The sequence below is a fragment of the Octodon degus genome, unplaced genomic scaffold (assembly GCF_000260255.1).
Source record: "Octodon degus isolate 3935 unplaced genomic scaffold, OctDeg1.0 scaffold00030, whole genome shotgun sequence".
Lineage (NCBI taxonomy): Eukaryota > Metazoa > Chordata > Mammalia > Rodentia > Octodontidae > Octodon > Octodon degus.
The window spans coordinates 9,513,816-9,531,341 of record NW_004524606.1 but is presented as its reverse complement, the minus strand read 5'-3'; the positions used below and the strand labels follow the sequence as shown (position 1 = coordinate 9,531,341).

At 43.2% G+C, this 17,526-nt stretch overlaps 1 protein-coding gene across 6 annotated transcripts in view; it reads left to right on the top strand.

The window, feature by feature from the left end:
- Positions 1-17,526, top strand: part of Foxp1 (forkhead box P1) — a 588,512-nt gene that overhangs the window by 80,944 nt on the left and 490,042 nt on the right. For all 6 annotated transcript variants that reach the window (XM_023713297.1, XM_004629500.3, XM_023713292.1 and 3 more), the window contains one exon: positions 11,533-11,662. The gene's annotated coding sequence lies outside the window, so the exon portion shown is untranslated. The remainder of the gene's footprint in view (positions 1-11,532; positions 11,663-17,526) is intronic.

Genomic DNA, 17,526 nt, shown 5'->3' with positions numbered 1-17,526 from the left:
GGCTGGGGATGATGGCAGCGGTCCTTTCCTGATGTCCCCTTAAGCAGTTGCGACCTGGAGAATCATCTGGTGTTCACCGTGGGCGGCACTGAGGTCTTGAACCTTTACTTACACAGAGCATCATGTTTCAGCTTCTCTGAGAAGGTCACCGTGTTGAATCCCCCACTACATCCCAACCCAGATGTGTGCCCCAGTGGGTCACAGTGGTGCTCTATCAAGGTTTGCAATGACTTCATCTGAAAGGCACTTGGTAAAAGCCATGATTTTATTCTTCTCCTAGGACCTCTTGTGCCCTAGGCAAAGCTCTGCCAGTGAGCCAGAGCCCCAGCCCAGAATCTTATCCCTTAGACTTCAGACGCTTGGCTTCATGGAGGGGAGGGGTGGGCCCAGGGCCGTGATTAAGAATCACAAAGCGATGAATCTTGTACCTGTCCACGTAACCCATCCCTGGTGCCTGTCCAGGGTGGAGGGGTACCAGGCTTTTCCAGGCAGCGCTAACAGGAAGGACTTGGTTCCTGGCCTTTCCACTAGCCAGGATTTGGCTGATTTCAGCAGGAAGCTAAGAAGTCCAGACAGGGAGGCATGTGGAGTTCTGAGCAGAGCTGCAACCTTTGCTTCCCCACTTGGGGTTACTTGGGAGCCTTTCTAAATGTCCTGGCATTTCCTGCTGGGTTGCGCGAAGAGTGGCACTCTGCAGAACTGAGCACTGCCTAAGGGAAGAGACTTGGGTTTTAGATAGATTTGGCTCTGTTCCGTGCTCATGCCACCAGCCTGAGTTTCCCCACCTTCGAGGCAGTACATGCACCTCGTGGTACAGGGTTCAGTAAGAGGCTGGGTGAAAGCACGGCCTGTGGCACATGCAGCACCCATTATGCTCAGAGCTTTGTGTGTGTTAGCTGGTGCTAGAACACATAGTGGAGGGAGAGCATCCTGCAGTCCAGCAACTCAGTTCACTACCCAGGTGAACAGTTGTGTTCCTGTGGCTGGGAATATAGCTGAGCCATGTAAGTGCCTGCCTGGCAAGCTCAGGGTCCTGTCCTGAGTTGATTCCCAGTGCAAAACAAACAAACAAAACAGTGTTCCTTTTCTTTGTGGCTTTTTTCCCATAGGATTTCACTATGTAGTTCAGGTTGGCTTTGAGCTCACTCTGTATCCAGGCTGGCCTAGAACTTGTGGTCGTCCACTTGCTTCATCCTCCCAAGTGCTGGGGTTGCAGGCATGTACCACCATGCCTGGCTCTGTCTTATGTTTATAGCAGACATTTCACCACTGTGAACCTTTGACACTTTTCACTGATGATGCCGTTCTACTCATACACACCTCTGGCCTCCTGAGATGTTTCCAAACCACAGCCTGCAATGTACACTCTTCCTTTCTTGAAAAGGCATGTGGCCATCAGACCCTAAACAGTGCGGCCTAGCTGTGCTCTTCTTACCCACATATTGCCATGCTTCCTTTCACTAGGCTTGTGAGCGCTGCCTGGAAGTTCTCACTCGGCTATGTCATTAGTCATGTCCTTTGGTTTTAACAACTGAGAAAGACTTAAGCGGTTCCAGTGAGTGTGGCTGGCTGGTAACCCTTTCCCCCGTTGAGTCACCTGTCTGTGCAGATGTGTAAAGCCTTTTACATCCGTGATGACTTGTCCCTGGTCAGTGTCACACTCACTTGAGTTTTCATTTCTGCTCCTTTTAAGTTACGGGAACCTAAATTCTGTTGCGGGCCCCTCAGAACCACAGAGTATTGGGTTGATGGCCTCATGTAGCCAGGAATCCTTGATTAACCCCCCAAAATGGTGTATTCCATTGTGGCCTGACATTGTATGTTCAGAGAGATGGGGTTCAGTGCTGTCATTGTATGAAGAAGGGGAACCCAGACTCTGAGAAATGTACTCACTTGTAAAATGTCTAACTTTTGCCAACAGTTGTTGGCAAAGTCAGGACAGAGCAGGTTTTCCTGCTAATTTGTCATGTGTCCCTACCCCTGTGGGTCTTTCTGACCTTCTGCTAAAGCTGCTTGAGAAGCTACTTAGTTTGTTTGTCCTTCCTTGTATAGCAGTGATGATTTGAGTGTTAGAAGTGCTGGCTGCTTCTGTGTGCCCTTGTTTCCCTCTGGACTCTGTCTGCCTGTCCCTATAGTGTAGTAAAACTTTGGTAGGCGAGTTTGTTTGGGTGTTAGTGCTCTGCTGTCTGTATGACCTGTGCCTTGTCATGTGGTCCGTGTCCTGCAGGACCATGCAAGATGAGATAGCTATGCGCAGCTCCTGGGCTCGGGTAATGGTGCGTCAGGCCTCCTTTTGTTTGGTGGTATGCTTTTTAACCCTAACTTGAACATGGGCTTAGGAAAGGAGCTGGGGGAGTCATGGATGTTGCTGTTTCAGTTAGTAATTTGGCCTTTTATTTATTTATTTTCCTTGGGAAAATTTGTAAGGAATGTCCAAGACCTAGGATAAGGCATCTTTTGTTTCTGGTAGGAATACTGGTCACCGAATTCTCCAGAATGCAGGCGTGGCCTCACTGCAGTGGAAGTCCCCTTTGGCACCTGTGTAGCATTCAGTAGTAAATCCTACTTCAGTGATAGTTGGTATTCCCATAGAATTTTGTTTTTCTTTGCTCTTCTTATTTTTCCCTTTTCCACTAATACAAGCCTTTTCGATACAGGAGGCCATTGCCTTTTCCTCATTACAAAACAGGCAAAAGTCACCACACAAAACATGGCTGAAAGAGTTGAAACTAGTATGATATCTGGTTGGTTTCTTTGTCTTTTAATGTTTTGTTTTTCTTCCATATCTGTTACTATATGTGCTTAGCTTTTTACAGAGACTGTGGGTCTCTCACAAATTAACAAGATACTTGCCATATCATGGCTGCTGGCTTTTAGAACATTCCTGAAGTTTCCCGGGAAAACTGAGGCTTAGGTTTAATACTCCTTGCTGTCTACAAGACCCATCGTCACTTACACTTTTTAGTGACATCATCTTCATCATCGTCATCATCATCCTCATCATTCTCAGCCAATAGAGAACCTTGATTACCTGCATCCAACCCAGCTGAAGCCTTTGAATAAATATAGATTGCTCCGTCATGTGAAGATGAAATAATATAATTTGTTTACCACTCCACTTGTTTACCAGAGGCTGTGGAAAATACGTTTTGAATTTAAAAGTGTGAAAAACAAGTGTGTTAGCTATCAAAAAAGCTCTCCCCTCCAAGTAAATATGTTTATAGAGCAAGACTCAAAACAAAATAGTTGATCATGGTAAACCTGGCCAATCAAAAGAAAGTAAACATGTTTACCACAAAAGCCTTATAAAGAACCCAGATGGCAGGCCGCTCTGTGCTTGCTTGTCTGTCCTTCCAGGGAGCTTCTGAGGCTCCCTTGGTCCTCAGGGACAGGGACAGCAGCACCTTCCCTGGGCCTACCTTGCACAAGTCTTGCTCACTCAGGAAAACCTGGACCACTACTCTCCATACCCAAAAATAAGACCTAACCAGAAGATAATCAGCCTTGAAAACTAGAGATCAGCAATGCCGGCCCCCATCAGCCCATCCTTGCCTTACCTGTCTCCATGATTCTTAGCTTGGTGGCTAAGAATTGGGGCTGGTAGGCCAGGACTGGGGCTAGCATTTCTGATCTCTAGTTTTCAAGGCTGATTATTTTCTGGCTATATATTCTTTTTTGGGGAAGCATGGCAGTGGAAATGAGAGGCTCATGTCTTGTATCACTGAATGGACCCTTGAGTGGAAGATGTTTGTGAAATTAAGCTTGGCGTTTTCATGCTGTTTAAGTAGCAACATGTTGTAGATTGGTTGCCAAGTCAGCTTCTTGGCCCTGAAAGAACTCAAGATTAGTGGCACATATGATGACTTTCTGTGTCCCCTTCATTGTAATGTCAGGGTTTGGGACATAGGCATGAACCCTACCCAGACCTGCCTCATCTGATTCTCATTAAGGAGCTGAGTAGCTCAGATAGGAAGCTGGTAGAAGAGACAAGGACATCCTGGGTAACAGAGGTTTTTAGGGTGCTGGGCACCTCAGAAGGAATGTCAGGTGATGTGTCCATGCAATCCAGGAGCAAGCCTGGGAAAAGCAGGAGGGGGCTCCCAGGAAGGTAGTTGGTCAGGGGAGGGTTTGGGGCCTTCAGGTGTGAAGATGGAGGCTGAGGGTTGAGGTTTGCAGTAAGTAAGCCCTTCCTGTTGAGGGTTTTGAAATACAGAGGTATTTGTTTCAAGCAAGATAGTGGCAGAAGTAGGATTAAGGCCAGACAATCTGTTCTGCCTCTCGTTCTCTTAGCCACTGCAGTCCACTGCTTCTTAAGTGGACAGGCAGCTTTTACAGTAAAGGAAGGTAAGACAAAGTGGCATGTTTTCATTCACTCAAGAAATTTTATATGTGTGTGTTTATTTATTTGCCTGTCCCTATGTGGCCTGATGTGAGCTTTGGCCATTGTGTTGCAAGGACCATTTTTGGTGTTGACAGAAATGACCACATAGACGGGGTCAAGGCAGAAGGTGTGACCAGTACTAATGTGCCCTAGAAAGGTATATTGGGGCATTTAGAAGTCAAAGCTGCGTGGCTGGGCTATGAACAGCAGTGGTTCCCATGTATGTAGTCCTGGAAGTACGAATTTCAAAGAATCTAGGAATCTCAGTGCAGGTGGGTAACAGTAATACCCTGGGGTAGCTGACAGGCAAGGCGGGCCATGAGCAGGGTAGTAACTTGGTTCTAACAGTGGGCTGAAGAGGCCAACTCTTTCCTCTTTTCCTGAAGTTCAGGTATGTGCAGCAGATGACTTCTGAGTAAGAGAGGAAGGATATGTATAAAGCAAAGGCAGCACTCTAGATTTATCAAGGTGTTGGTGATGAAGAGTGTCAGGTAATGGTGGATGTTGGGGTCAAGGTGAAAGATGACTATGCCACCTAGAAGAGAGATCTGGGGTGTTGGGAAGATGGCATGGGGGGCTGGCTCACCCTGGAGAGGGACCCTTGTCTGGAAAGGTGGGTCCTGCAGTTAGGTCAGACTTTGCCATGCAGAGCTCAGGATGGTGTGGCACAGGCCATGGGGGAGAACTCACCAGACTACATACAAGTTTCCAAGGGAATTTCTGGAATACTTTTTGTGAAAAAGATAGCAATAAACAAACCAAAAGCATTTCTTGTTGAGCCTCAGTGAACTAGAAATGTAATTATATATTATGCATATACACAATGTATTCCTCTTGTGTTCTAATTAATCTAGCCTTTAGCTTAAAGACTTGTTTCTGAGCACGCATACCAGTAAGTGCTCTGGAGTGCTGAGAAGGATCTTCCCAGTGAAATCTTAGTAAAAGCAATCATAGTGCTAGGGAATTTAAGTGAAGGGGACCCTGAAGCCACAAACCATTTGGCTCAATGTAGTGACTTTTTATTAGGACTCTAGGACCTAGACTTTTTGGACATGTTTACTCAGGGTACATTCAAGTAACTGTTACTACTTTTAAAGGAGCTGTATTATTTGTTCTTCTTCCCTGAGCCTTACTAATCAAGGCAGATTGGCATTTTATTTAGGAGCTGCCGACACATACCTATTTCTTTTGCAGCCAAGGTGCTTTTTAAACTGGGTTCAGCGCTGTCAGAAAGTTATTCACAGGAGTTGGTGATGGAGCCCGCTCCACCCACCTCTGTTCCCTTTCTATTTTGGTACCATTTGCAACAAAGGAAACTTAAGTTAGTAAATTAGGGAAGGATCGAAGCTCTCATAAATGCGTGCCTCGCTTCAGGTTGTGTAACTGATTAGACAGAGTGGGCTCCCTCTTCCTGTGGCATGTGGGGCCTGGGGAAAATTTGTGTGAACTCAGCTGGGTCCAATCTAATTTAGCTGTATTAAAAAATCTATAAAGAATGCATATGTCTGTTCATATATATGTATTTATATTTGTGCATGTTGGTGTGTATTCATGGAACCAAATATATTTATATTATGTGCATATATAAAGTTCTCAGACCAAGGGAATTCAGAGGATCCAACATCAAGTTGGACTTTGGTGACGAGTGGAATCTGGGAAAGAGTGATTTGTGTGGAGTGGGCTGCTAGTGACAGGAGGGCTGTGGTCAGCTTGCAGTGAGCTAGGTCACTCACCCTGCAGCACCTTGGGAGCTGGGGCAGTAAGGAATTCATCTTTTTTGCTCTCTGGGGCCGAAACCTTGCATTAGCTGAACCTGCCTAGAGGCTGGAGGCAGCTTTGGGAGGCTGAGAGTCCTGAAGCATAGGGAGACGCATCCTGGGCACTATGCCTTTGCACGTGAGTGGCCACATGTGCAGGTCAAGAAGGAAAGCAGACTCCCAGATCTCCAGGATGGCAAAGCCAGGTGGTGTCCAGCTTTTGAGCCTTGATCCTGCAAGAGGGGTGCCAGCATCAGCTGGGACCTTGTAGGAAATTCCCAGGCTCCATCTTGGAGCTCCTGAAGGAGAAGCTGGGGGAGGGGCTTAGCAGCCTGTCCTGGCAACCCTAAGAGTAATGCTTGATCAAGATGGAAAACCATTGCTGGTGTCTTTTGAGGTGCCGGAGACTTAGCATATGACATTTCCAGTAGTAGCACGCTTGGAAATGCCCTTTCATATCAATCTATGGCTTGAAATTCTCCAGACCCGCAGCTTCCCTTTTTAGGATAGGCTGTCTTTGTAGAAAGGGAGTCATGTATTATATTTAGGCTGTGGGGGCCAGAACCCAGTGCAGTGCATTCCTTATATTCTGAGTTTTCCTCTCAGCTATGCGGGCAGCTGCAGACTTTGGGAGGTTGTTTTTGAAAAATAGATGCACTTGCAGCCTGTGCTGTTGTTGTTTTCCCGGTGCCTGGCAGTATTTGGTAAACAACTTGATTGCTGGGTCCTGGCCTCAGGGAACCACAGCTGCTCTTTCCAGCTCCCTGCAGACTTTTGTACTGAGCAGGAATTGCTCTGGGGAAAAATAAACAGGGGAGAACAAAACAAGAAAACATCACTGTTGTTTCGTTGCTGTCTTTACCTGTTTTCCCTGAGCTGTTTTGCAACCACAGGCCCTGAACTTTGGTTCCCTTGCTTTAAAAAACAAAAAATCAAGGCAGTTTCCCTGGTGTAGTAGAGTTCTTTCTCTAGCTAGACTGTGGCCCTTGGAGTAGCCACAGGCCTTGGAATACCTTGGCAGGGACTTAGTGACCAATGCCAGAATGTATGCATTTTTGGATATGTAAATTAGAGAGGGAGGAAGCTTCATTCTTTCTAATGACCCCCAGAATGGTAATCTGGCTTTTCAAAACTCTAGGAAAACAGATTGAATATGGCACAATTAATGCTTCGGCACTTCTTGGCTTTTCTGTAAAATATTTTAATGGGCTTTTAATTTATTGCAGCTCTTGATTAGCGAGTATGAGGCAGGGTTACAGGACTTCCTGAGCCAATGTGTTCCTGAGCCATACTGAAGCGGAAAAGAACAAAGGCTGGCTGGTGTCTGCAGCCCCAGTGGCTCACTTAGGTCCTTGCTTGAGGGGGTTGGTCAGCTGGCAGTGCAGTGGCGGTAAGACCCTCTCTGGAGTTCATGGGGTATCTGGAAGAAATGCAGATTTCTGGAACCCACCTGAGCGTCTCTCTGCTGTGGAGGACAGGAATCTGCATTTCAAGCTGGTGCTTGTGACTGATGCTGCTGCAGTGTAAATAAATGAGCTGGGAGGGCTTCGGGAACCTTCTATTTTTAATTCTAAAACCTGTATGTCCATCGATTTACTAATGTATTACTTGGTGTTTACTTACACATACCCCCTTACTTTGATTTTCCTTTCTTTTTTAAAATCAAATAACTTCTCTCCTGAAATCATTTTTTGTTTAGCCTGAAATAAGTCTTAGAATGTCCATATAGAGGAAGTGATAAACTTCTTTTTGTCTGAGAAGCTCTTATTTCACCTTCATTTTTGAAAGATAGTTTTTCTGAGTATTCAGTTCCAGGTAGACAGCTTCTGCCCCCAGGCTGTGTTCTGGATAATTTATATGGATATCTGTCTTTCTTTATTTTACTTGCTGTATTTTTCCTTTGTAGAGCTCAAAGCAGTTAAGTATTTTGGCTAGTTATAGAACTGCTCGGAGATGGAATTCGGTCCTGCCTCTGTTGGGTTCTCAACTAAACACACATAAAAACAAAACAAAAATATTCCACAAGCACCAGTGGTGACTGGTCTTTTATTTTTGGATATGCATGGTCACTTACTTTACTATATTGGATGTCAGGCAAAACGGCACTTACAGGCATACTCTCAGAGTGTTGCCTGACCGTTCACATCTGAGTTACATACTTGCCAGTGCTCTAATTCATTAGGAATATTGACCTCCTACAGACATCTCCTGCTCTCTTTTTCCCTGGCTGTCCTTGGCTGGTGATCTGCTCACCACATATGCCCAGTAGGTCTTCTGACTTTGTGCCTTTATTTTCCTCTTCATCTCCTAGTTTCTTATGCAACTTGCTCAAGTTCATTCTTCTGGGAAGCCCTCCTCTGTCCAGGTACCTGCTGTCTCCTTCCTGTGTTCCCTTGCACCACCACTCTGTGTGCCTCTGGACGGCTCGAGGAGCCAGAACTGGAGGCGGGAAGTAATCTTATGAATACTTTGTTTCTGGTAGTGCAAGTTGTCTTATGCATGTAAACTATCAAAAAATTAGGTGCCATCTATGAAAAATTCTGAAATTCATTAAGTGGAAATCTGGCTTACTGTCCTTGTCTGTAGAATTGGAGGCTTTTGACAACCAGAGGGTGTGTTCTTCAGTGAACTGGGAAAAGCAGGGTTCTCCAGTCCACCTCATTCCTTTCTTGTTCTTGCAACTTTACTGCAGCTCCCCCCCGCCCATCTGCCCACCATCATGGCTTTCGTTCAGAAAGGTTAAGTGTCTTCTACAAGACACACGGTCACCACTCACTTGAGCATAGTGACTGGAAACATATAAATTTCTTATGAGAACAAGCTTAGAGAGTCAAACTACTAGAACTTTCAATGCTGCAGTGTTCTGTATATACAACTGATAATATGATATCTAGTAGGAGCTTTGCTGGATTCATAGACTAAAATGAAATAATTATTGTAAAATCCTTAAAATAGTGTCTTGCCCATAGTAAGTTTTTAGTAAATGGCAATTATACTTTTAGAGATTGTTGAAGAAATGATTCTTTTAATCTTTGATACATTCACTGAGTCTAAAAAATTTTGTTGCCTGTTTGCTATGAGCTAGGCCCTTTTCTGAGGTTTTGGAGTATAGTGATCAGCAAAAACAGAGTTCCTTTATTTCAAGGAGCTTATAGTGTCTCAAGAAGCTAGGTGAGGGCCAGGAAGATGGCTCAGTAGAATAAGTGCTTGCCTGGCAAGCACAAGGGCCTGAGTTCAATCCCCGGTTCCACACACACACACACACACACACACACACACACACACGAAGAAGCTAGGTGGATAGAAGAGGTTAAAGTTTGTAGATGATGCCAAGGGATCCCGAGGGAGCAAGTGGTGAGCTGGAGTAGAGACAGAGTTTAAGCGGGGGGGGGGGGGGGAAGGCTTTGATGTGTCTCCTGTCTTCAGAACCCAGCAATGAGAAGAGCCCCTTGGGTAAGGAGTAGGTTCTGGCCTCTAAGGTGCAGGAGTCATGAGGACACAAGCATGAGGCAGGGAAACATCGGCTTCCTTGAAGCAGACAGAAGCCAGTGGGTCTGTTTTGTTCGTACTTAAGGATTGGGTTGGTGATGTGAGGTCATATTGATATAGTGGAAAGAAACTCCCAGCTTCAAAGATACCTGGGTTGAGTTTGTGTTCTCTAACATTGAAGAATGAATTTTAGGAACAACAGAGGTTAAGAGCAGAATATATTTGTTAGGGGAAGGAAAGTTTCTGTCCAAGAGAAGGACAGAAGGGGATGCTAAGGGCCCTGTCTTTCCTAGGGATTTTATAGAGCAGAACCACCAGGTGAGATAAAAGCGAGATGGGGAAAAATGGGAAATTCCAAAATAGGCATGAAGAGGGACAAAACTGTGGTCAACCAATAAGATTGCAAGCACCATTACTCAGGTAAGATTGATTAAATTGGGATCAAATGGGAAAGCAAGTCAAGGAAATGAATGCAGAATAAGGGCTTTTGCTGTAGGGGGTTGGGTTAGTGACTTCCTGGCTTTTTCTAGGTGATTGATAACCCATTTAGAATATCAATCGCTGAGGTCCATCCCTAGGGAGGTGTGTGGGTGCATTTGATTCATCTTTTTTCTTGAGATCTAGCCCACAGGTGAGGTACCCTTCTCTCCATTTCTAAGATATCCCATCTTCTCCACTGGGTCCTTTGAGTGCCCAGCTCTGACTGCCTATAATATTTCTGTCTAACTCAACTGCCTACAACATCAGGGAAGCAGACAAGGACCAGATTATGTGGGACCAAGTTGAAAGAAGGTTGGATTTCATTCAAAAGATGGGGGACAACTCAAGCCCATTTTATTTTGTTCTGTGATGTAGACTGCACAGCTTTGGAGAGCCTTTGGAGAGTCTCGGGTCTCAAGGGTGTTTGGAGTGTTCTCACCTCATTGGAAGTTGCTAGAAATGCAGAAGCTCAGGCTGTACTCCAGAATTAAGTCTGAGTTAGTGTATTTAGATAGGGGCCCCAGAATCTGTATTAGAAAATCTTTCCAAGTGATGTTCTATACACTGAATTTAAAGAAGCATTAGATTCCATTTGGACAGATTTCTGTAGGAGTTGGAGCTGTGCTTTCTGGAGAGCAACCGAAGCCTTCCACAGGTACACAGTGAATGCTGCTAGCCACAGAGGGCCAGCTCACCAGCACTGGGCCCTAACGCCAGTGTAAGAACCCTTCGGAGCAGTTGTAGGGCTGTCTGCGCACAGTTGATCTTTGGTGTTGGTGACAGGTCAGCATGAATGATTCAAAGTACGATCCTCTTTTTAATCAGGAAGCTTAGAAGAAGCCAAAAGTTCCCTGACTGCTCTATAGAGCGCTGCATCCTATTGATCCCTGTGGAATTCATAACTATTTTAAGAATGAAATAAGATAATTTTGGAGGAAAAATATCACAGTAGTTTCCTCTCTTACCAGTTTTAGTCTTCATTGTTATTTAAAAGTAATTTTATATCATTGGTATTAAAATATTTGTAATTTTTCCTGTCCTTTGGAAAAGATCATTACTTAATAGAAATAATGTGTTTCTCTGGGCAAGATTTGTGTGAACACCTGAAAATGGGGTTTATTTTTACCCAACGCTGTATAATAGGATATAATAGTTTTGCAGTGATAAAGTATTTAAAATATGTGGTACAAAGTCCACAGTAAATAAGAGCCCTACTGTGTATTATTCAAGTTAAGTGTACCTTTTGAAAACCGTATTTCCGGTCCTCTGTGGCAGCTCACACTTGCTGCGTGACATACCCTCTTTGGAAAGGTGCTTTCCCCCACCTCTAGGTTCTATGTGTGTCTTGCTGTTTTTGAGTTTAAGGAAGTGGTGGTTTTACAAGTTACGTCTTAGTTATGTGTAAAAAATGTTTTTATTTTGTAGTGTCCCAGGCGCTTCTGCTGAAAATTCTCGTTTCCAAACAAAAAGTTTTGGCAATGGTGAGGCCTTCGATCCCTTCTTCGATTTGTCATCAGCCATGAGTGGATGGATGTGATGCCTTCGAGCCCAAAGGGTGAGTGTACATTGGTGATTATTCACCTGAGACGTCCCAAGACAACCAGTCCATAAGTACAATGTACACGGAGAGTAAGAGATTCTCCTCTGAAGGGCAGAATGTCTAACTTACAAACCACATTCACCACTGTTTTTTGTTTTTCATTATGGGGGAATTTGAACCCATGCCCTTTGACTGAGCTCCATCTCAAGCTCTCTTCCATTTTTAAAATATCGATACAAGTTTTTGCTAAGTTGCCCAGCTTGGGTTTGAATTTGTGATCCTCTTGCCTCAGCATCTCAGAGTGCTGGGGTAACAAGTGTGTGCTATCAGGCCTGGAAAGTCATTGCTTTAAGGAGTCTGTCACAGCTGGGTGATAATATGAACCATGTAGTAGAACTACAATTGCTTCATCTCAACTTTTGTGGACAGGGCCAGTCTCTTTTGTTCTTTGAGACCATCTCATCCAAACATTTCATGTGGTAGGGCTTGTGAAAAAGCACAGGGTTGGAGACTAGATTCTCAGAGGTATCCTAAGGATTTGTTTCTATCAGCGTTTGCTTAGCCAGGTTATACCTTAAAATTTTGAAACTGAACTATAAGAGACATAATTATATTTTTCTGATCTGAGTGTTTTTCATATTCAGTTGTACCTTTCCTGACCCTCAAATCAGTGAGGCCCTTTAGCAATGAGCCATTGTGACTTGTCCTTATGAGTAACAATAATTGGTTGAGGCAAGGTGTTTTGAGTGAGAACGCTGACACATTCAGTGGTAGCTTTGTCATAGAGGTCAATTTTATTGGGCACCACTTCATTTTAGGTTTTGTGTATTGAATGACATTTAATGGTAACAACCATTGACATCAAACAAATTCATGTTGCCTTAATGAAGTTCTAGTCAAAACACATTCTGCTTAGAGAAGAGAAATGTCGGAAGAAAAAGGTCCCCACTGTATTGGAAGTTGGGAAACTCAATACTTATCTGACATGTAGAAAATTAGTCTTTCTCTTCTTTAATTTCTATGTACAAAATGAAAGCATACAGGTTAGAGACTCCTAGTCTGTCAGTAATGACAAAGCCCTAGAAATTGTCCAAGTTTCCTAAGTTTATAGTGGCCTTTCCAACAGCCCACCATGGGCTGAGTTAGGAGTGGACTCAGTTATTTGGTCTTCAATCAGTGATTTTTTTTTTCTAGCCTATCTGATTTATAGCAATTAAGGCATCCCTAATCAACCTCTTCAGATGATAATGAGTATAGTGTTGACTGTTGTGTACCCAGGTACAGTATTTATTTGGGCCAGACTTTAAAATATTTTATAGCTGGAGGTGATTTGGATCCTCTCCCCCCAGTTCATAGACAGAAAAGGAACACTAGTAAAGCAGCTAGCCCAGGTTTAATAACAGATGTGGTTGGCTTTCAAGTTCACTTCCATGTAGACTACTTTGTTTCATAACTCTTTGTACTTTTCATTTCATTCTTCTGGAGATAAGAAATGGAGGGAAAAAATGAAATATTTTATCTTTGACACAATAGTCTCTCTTTTATTGGCCAGAGACAAAGCGAATATCAAACAGAAACACATGGGGTAAGGACTTCCACAGTGAAAAGAAATGGTTGATGGAACCGTGGGATCTTAGAAGTGTGAGAGTTCTCGGATCATCTATTTCACCCATGGTCTTGGGCACACCCATTGGTTCCCTCCCTGAGCAGTTTGCCTGTGGGTTCCAGTGCTACACCGGTGGGATAGGCTTTCATGAATGGTCTGCAGATCAGTGAGCAAAGAGCATGTGTAAAAAGAGTTTTGTCTCTTTGACGGTGTAGGTGGTATTGAAAACAAAGCTTTAATTTATCTCATGTACACATGAGAACTCATAGAAGCCTTTGGGATTTTATTGAAGTAGCACCAAACTCAGGCTCTAGATGGCCCGTGACTTCTGTCTTTTGTATTGAGAATCTGACTTTCTCACTGTCATAAAACTTGGTGCATGAAATTTAACAAAACCACATGAATGGATTTATTGAACACTAGGCTCATCTTACTCATTAATTTTAGCCAGGTAAGGGCCACTATTGAAGGAATCAGTGTGAAGGACTATAATATATCTCTTTTGAAGAGAAATAGTACTTAGGCCTAATTGAATAGCATTATTTTCAAAGGAAGTATTTTACCTTTATCAGGCTGTAATAAACTTCCTTTTGCTGTATTTTTAGTTGAAAGTTGGAAGTTCATGAAATACACAAGCTGGAGCATGTGTTCTGGTGGTTTATCCTCCTCCACAGTTTTCCCTAGGGGACAGACTCACTCTGTCCCTCTGTGCTGCCCTAATCTGGGCCTTCCAGGCCCTGTGCATCTGATTTGTTGTTCATCCTTCCATTATCAGAAATTTATGCACAGACCTATGCCTTTTATCTATCTATCTATCTATCTATCTATCTATCTATCTATCTATCTATCTAGTAGTTTAAGAAAATTTAATGTTAAAGAAACATTCAACAAAACCTGTTATGCAAAAAGCACAACATAGTACATTCCAACATTCAGGCTCAAATTCATCCTGATTCTTGAGACCTATGCCTTTTAGAACTTTACAGTTTTTTGAGTCACCAAGAAAAGTACCTGTTAATTGTTACAGCCAAAAATTTGGAGTCTTCGGGGTTGAAATAAATTCTTATTGTGAGTGACAGTGTTCTGTGGAAGTTATTCTCTCCATAGAGTTGGTCAGTCGGAGGGTTTGGCAGCCAGAACAGCAGACTGCTCAGTCAGGTACAGAAAGAAGTAGACACAAGGTTTGCATGGATACATTGTTATGGCAAAATAGGTGATGTACACAGTGTTTGTGGGTGATAACTTACTTGGGCAGTGAATTTATGTAGGGACAGGGAACAGGAAGCAGGGTGCCTGTGTACTTTGGTTCTTTAATGCCACCCTTCACCAGGAGAGCCTGGTTCCCCTGGTGCAAAGCTGTGCTTGAAGTTAGTACCTACATGATACACATCCTGGGATTCCATTAGGGAAGAGGGGCTGGACCTGCTGCATATTTCATAGGTGGTTAGCCCCAGTGTTATTAATAAATGTGACAGTAAATCTGGATTTGCACAGAGTGTTCCTGAGAAGAGTTGACTGAGGATGGTGAAGGTGCTGGCTTGTCAAGCTTTGCTGTGGCATTGCATTGTCCCTTTTGAAAAGCTGTCCCCTGCTTTGGTGTGTGGATTGGGTGTGAGGGTTGAAGTGTCATGTGGCATTGTGTCTGGTGTGCCCACAGCTGTTTTCCCTTATTGTGTATAGTTTCTCTTTCGCTCTTTCCCACAATCATATTCTTAGTTTTCGACTTTCTTGAAAGAGGTACAAACATGGAAAAATACATGGTTTGCACATGAGATGTGGCAAGGGCAACTTTTGGGCTGAGAAGTCCATGGTTTTTAAATAAAACCTGAGAAAGAGAATTGTTTTCTGTCATTGGTTTGGGGGCCCAGTCGTGGCCATGCATACTTATGGGAAAATTTGGAAGCCATTGGCCAGTGCTCTGGAGAAGAGCACCGGCTGAGGTGTCTCCTGCCGCCCCGGGCTGCATCCCGTCAGTGGGCCAAGCCACTTTGTTGAACTTCAACTTCCAGCCCCTGAAATTTTGACTTTGAAAAGTAATTTTAACAATTTAATAAACTACACAATATGTTTTATAAGCTGGAGCGAATGATCTTAAGTATTTTGGTTTCTCTCATAACACAATGAACCTAATATTGGTAAAAATACAGATCCTCACTCACACCATAAAGAGAGGCTAGATTTAATAAGCAGTTATGAGTGCTGGCAGCTGCCTATCAGAGTGTATAACTCGGGCTCCAGTGTGTGAGACAGTGTCAGCTTACATTTTCTCTCGCAAGTATTTTTAAGGCATTCATTTTGCTCTTTTCTCCAATCCCTAAGCGAATACAAGTAATGTAGTCGGCTGAATATTTTCCATATAGCTAATTGGGTGGGCGCCAGTGGTGGAAACCATTGTGTGGCTTGATGAAGATCAGAAATGAGTGGGACATTTATGTGGAGGTAATGGAATATATTAGTAACATAGTACAGTGATTCGGGAGGGTAAGGAGTGTCCACCCCATCCTGCACAGGCGACGGGTAAGATTCAGAGATGACCAAGGAGCCTCCGCCTGCTCCTCTGTCCCTCATAGAAGTGGCCAGCCAGCGTCTGTGTCAGATTTGCTTTTACGTTCTCCAGACAGAACTGTAAGGCACGTTAATGAATTATTCCATTTGTCAATTAAAAAACCTCACCGACTACTACTGTAAGATTAAATTCCAATTAGAAGACCACATTTAATTCAGAAGCTATAACATTGTTTTAATGAATTCTGTTGGAGGTGACAGTTTATGTGAGATAAATTTATATGGTGTAGGTGGATACAAATTCATTGGATAATGTTAAACATGTTACTTCATATATATTAGCTGTGAAATTTATTTCTTTTCTAGTTATGTCCCCAAGGAGGTAAAGTCGCAGGGAAAAAACATATCTTCAAAGGTAGAACCCTTTCTGTCCTTTCTGATACTTGCCTAAAACAGCCTTTTCTCACTTTTATTAAAAAAAAATCTGTTAAATTTCTGCATTAGCTGAATTTATGATTCTTGTGGTATGCTATTTATAAAATTGAATATAGGTTTTATGATATAGGAAATTAGTGTAGAAATGAGAATATGGTCCAACTTTGTAATAAAGGTAATCTGCATTTATATTGGAGATATTTGCCGTCCCTTTTTAAGCCCTTTATGGGATTATACACGCATTTTCTGGACACCAGTTCACTGTAGAGTAAACTTTTAACATATTGGGCAGGCTTTTGTTCCCATGACACTTGCACAAAGCATCAAGCCTTTCGCCTAAATCAAGGGTGGCAAAACATTCTTGACACACTTTCAGTTTTGTCCTTCTCTCTCACCCCCATTCTCTGTGCCTCTCATAGACATCATTAATGGATCGCATTCTCACGTCCACTGAGTAATACGGTCACAGACTTACCATTCTGAGAGGGACATCGTAATGCATAAGGATCTTGAGGGGTCTTTCTAGCTTCTCTTTGTATACCCAGTGCTTATCCCCTTACAAAGCATGTACTCATTAACAAGGTTCCTGCTTGTTCTGTTAATCATACTTACATACACAAGCAATTTTGGCAATGATAGCTTTGTGTGATGATTAGATTTATTTATTTATTTATTTATTTATTTATTTATTTGCAGAACCAGGGATCGAACTCAGGTCCTTGCGCTTGCCAGAGAAGTGCTTATTCCACTGAGCCATCTCCCAGGCCCAATGATTAGATATTTGACAGCATGTTCATTGGGTTTGTCTGGTGGATTATTTTCCACTCTTTGGGGTTTGGTATTGTGTGTTTGAAACATTACAGCATTATAGTTTTATTTTGTTTTTCGATTTTTATGAAAAGACACAAAAGAGATTATTCTTGTTCTCTTTTTACCTCTGCACCACCCCAGACTGCAACGCAGTGAGGAAGTGGTGGCGTGAGAACCAAACCCAGACTTTCACTGTGCCAGCCCTGTGTCTTTCTTGAAGGGAAGGGCACCCACGTGTGTCTGGTGCTGACCGAGTGGGGCAGGTTTCTTACAATTCCCTTTGCATATTAATCGTAGTTTTTATCAACACACCAAGCTAACAATACCAAGTAGGAAAGCATTCAGCTATTATATTTTAAATGCTATCTTCCATGATGCAAAATTCTAGGAACTTAAGACTATATAGCATGTTATTTTCAAAAAATACAGTTTTTTGTTGTCTTGGTTTGAGTTCTGCTCTGTAGCTAAGAGAGGGAAATTTCCATGCAGTGTGTAAGCACGCTGCTGTGCTGCCTGTTGAGAA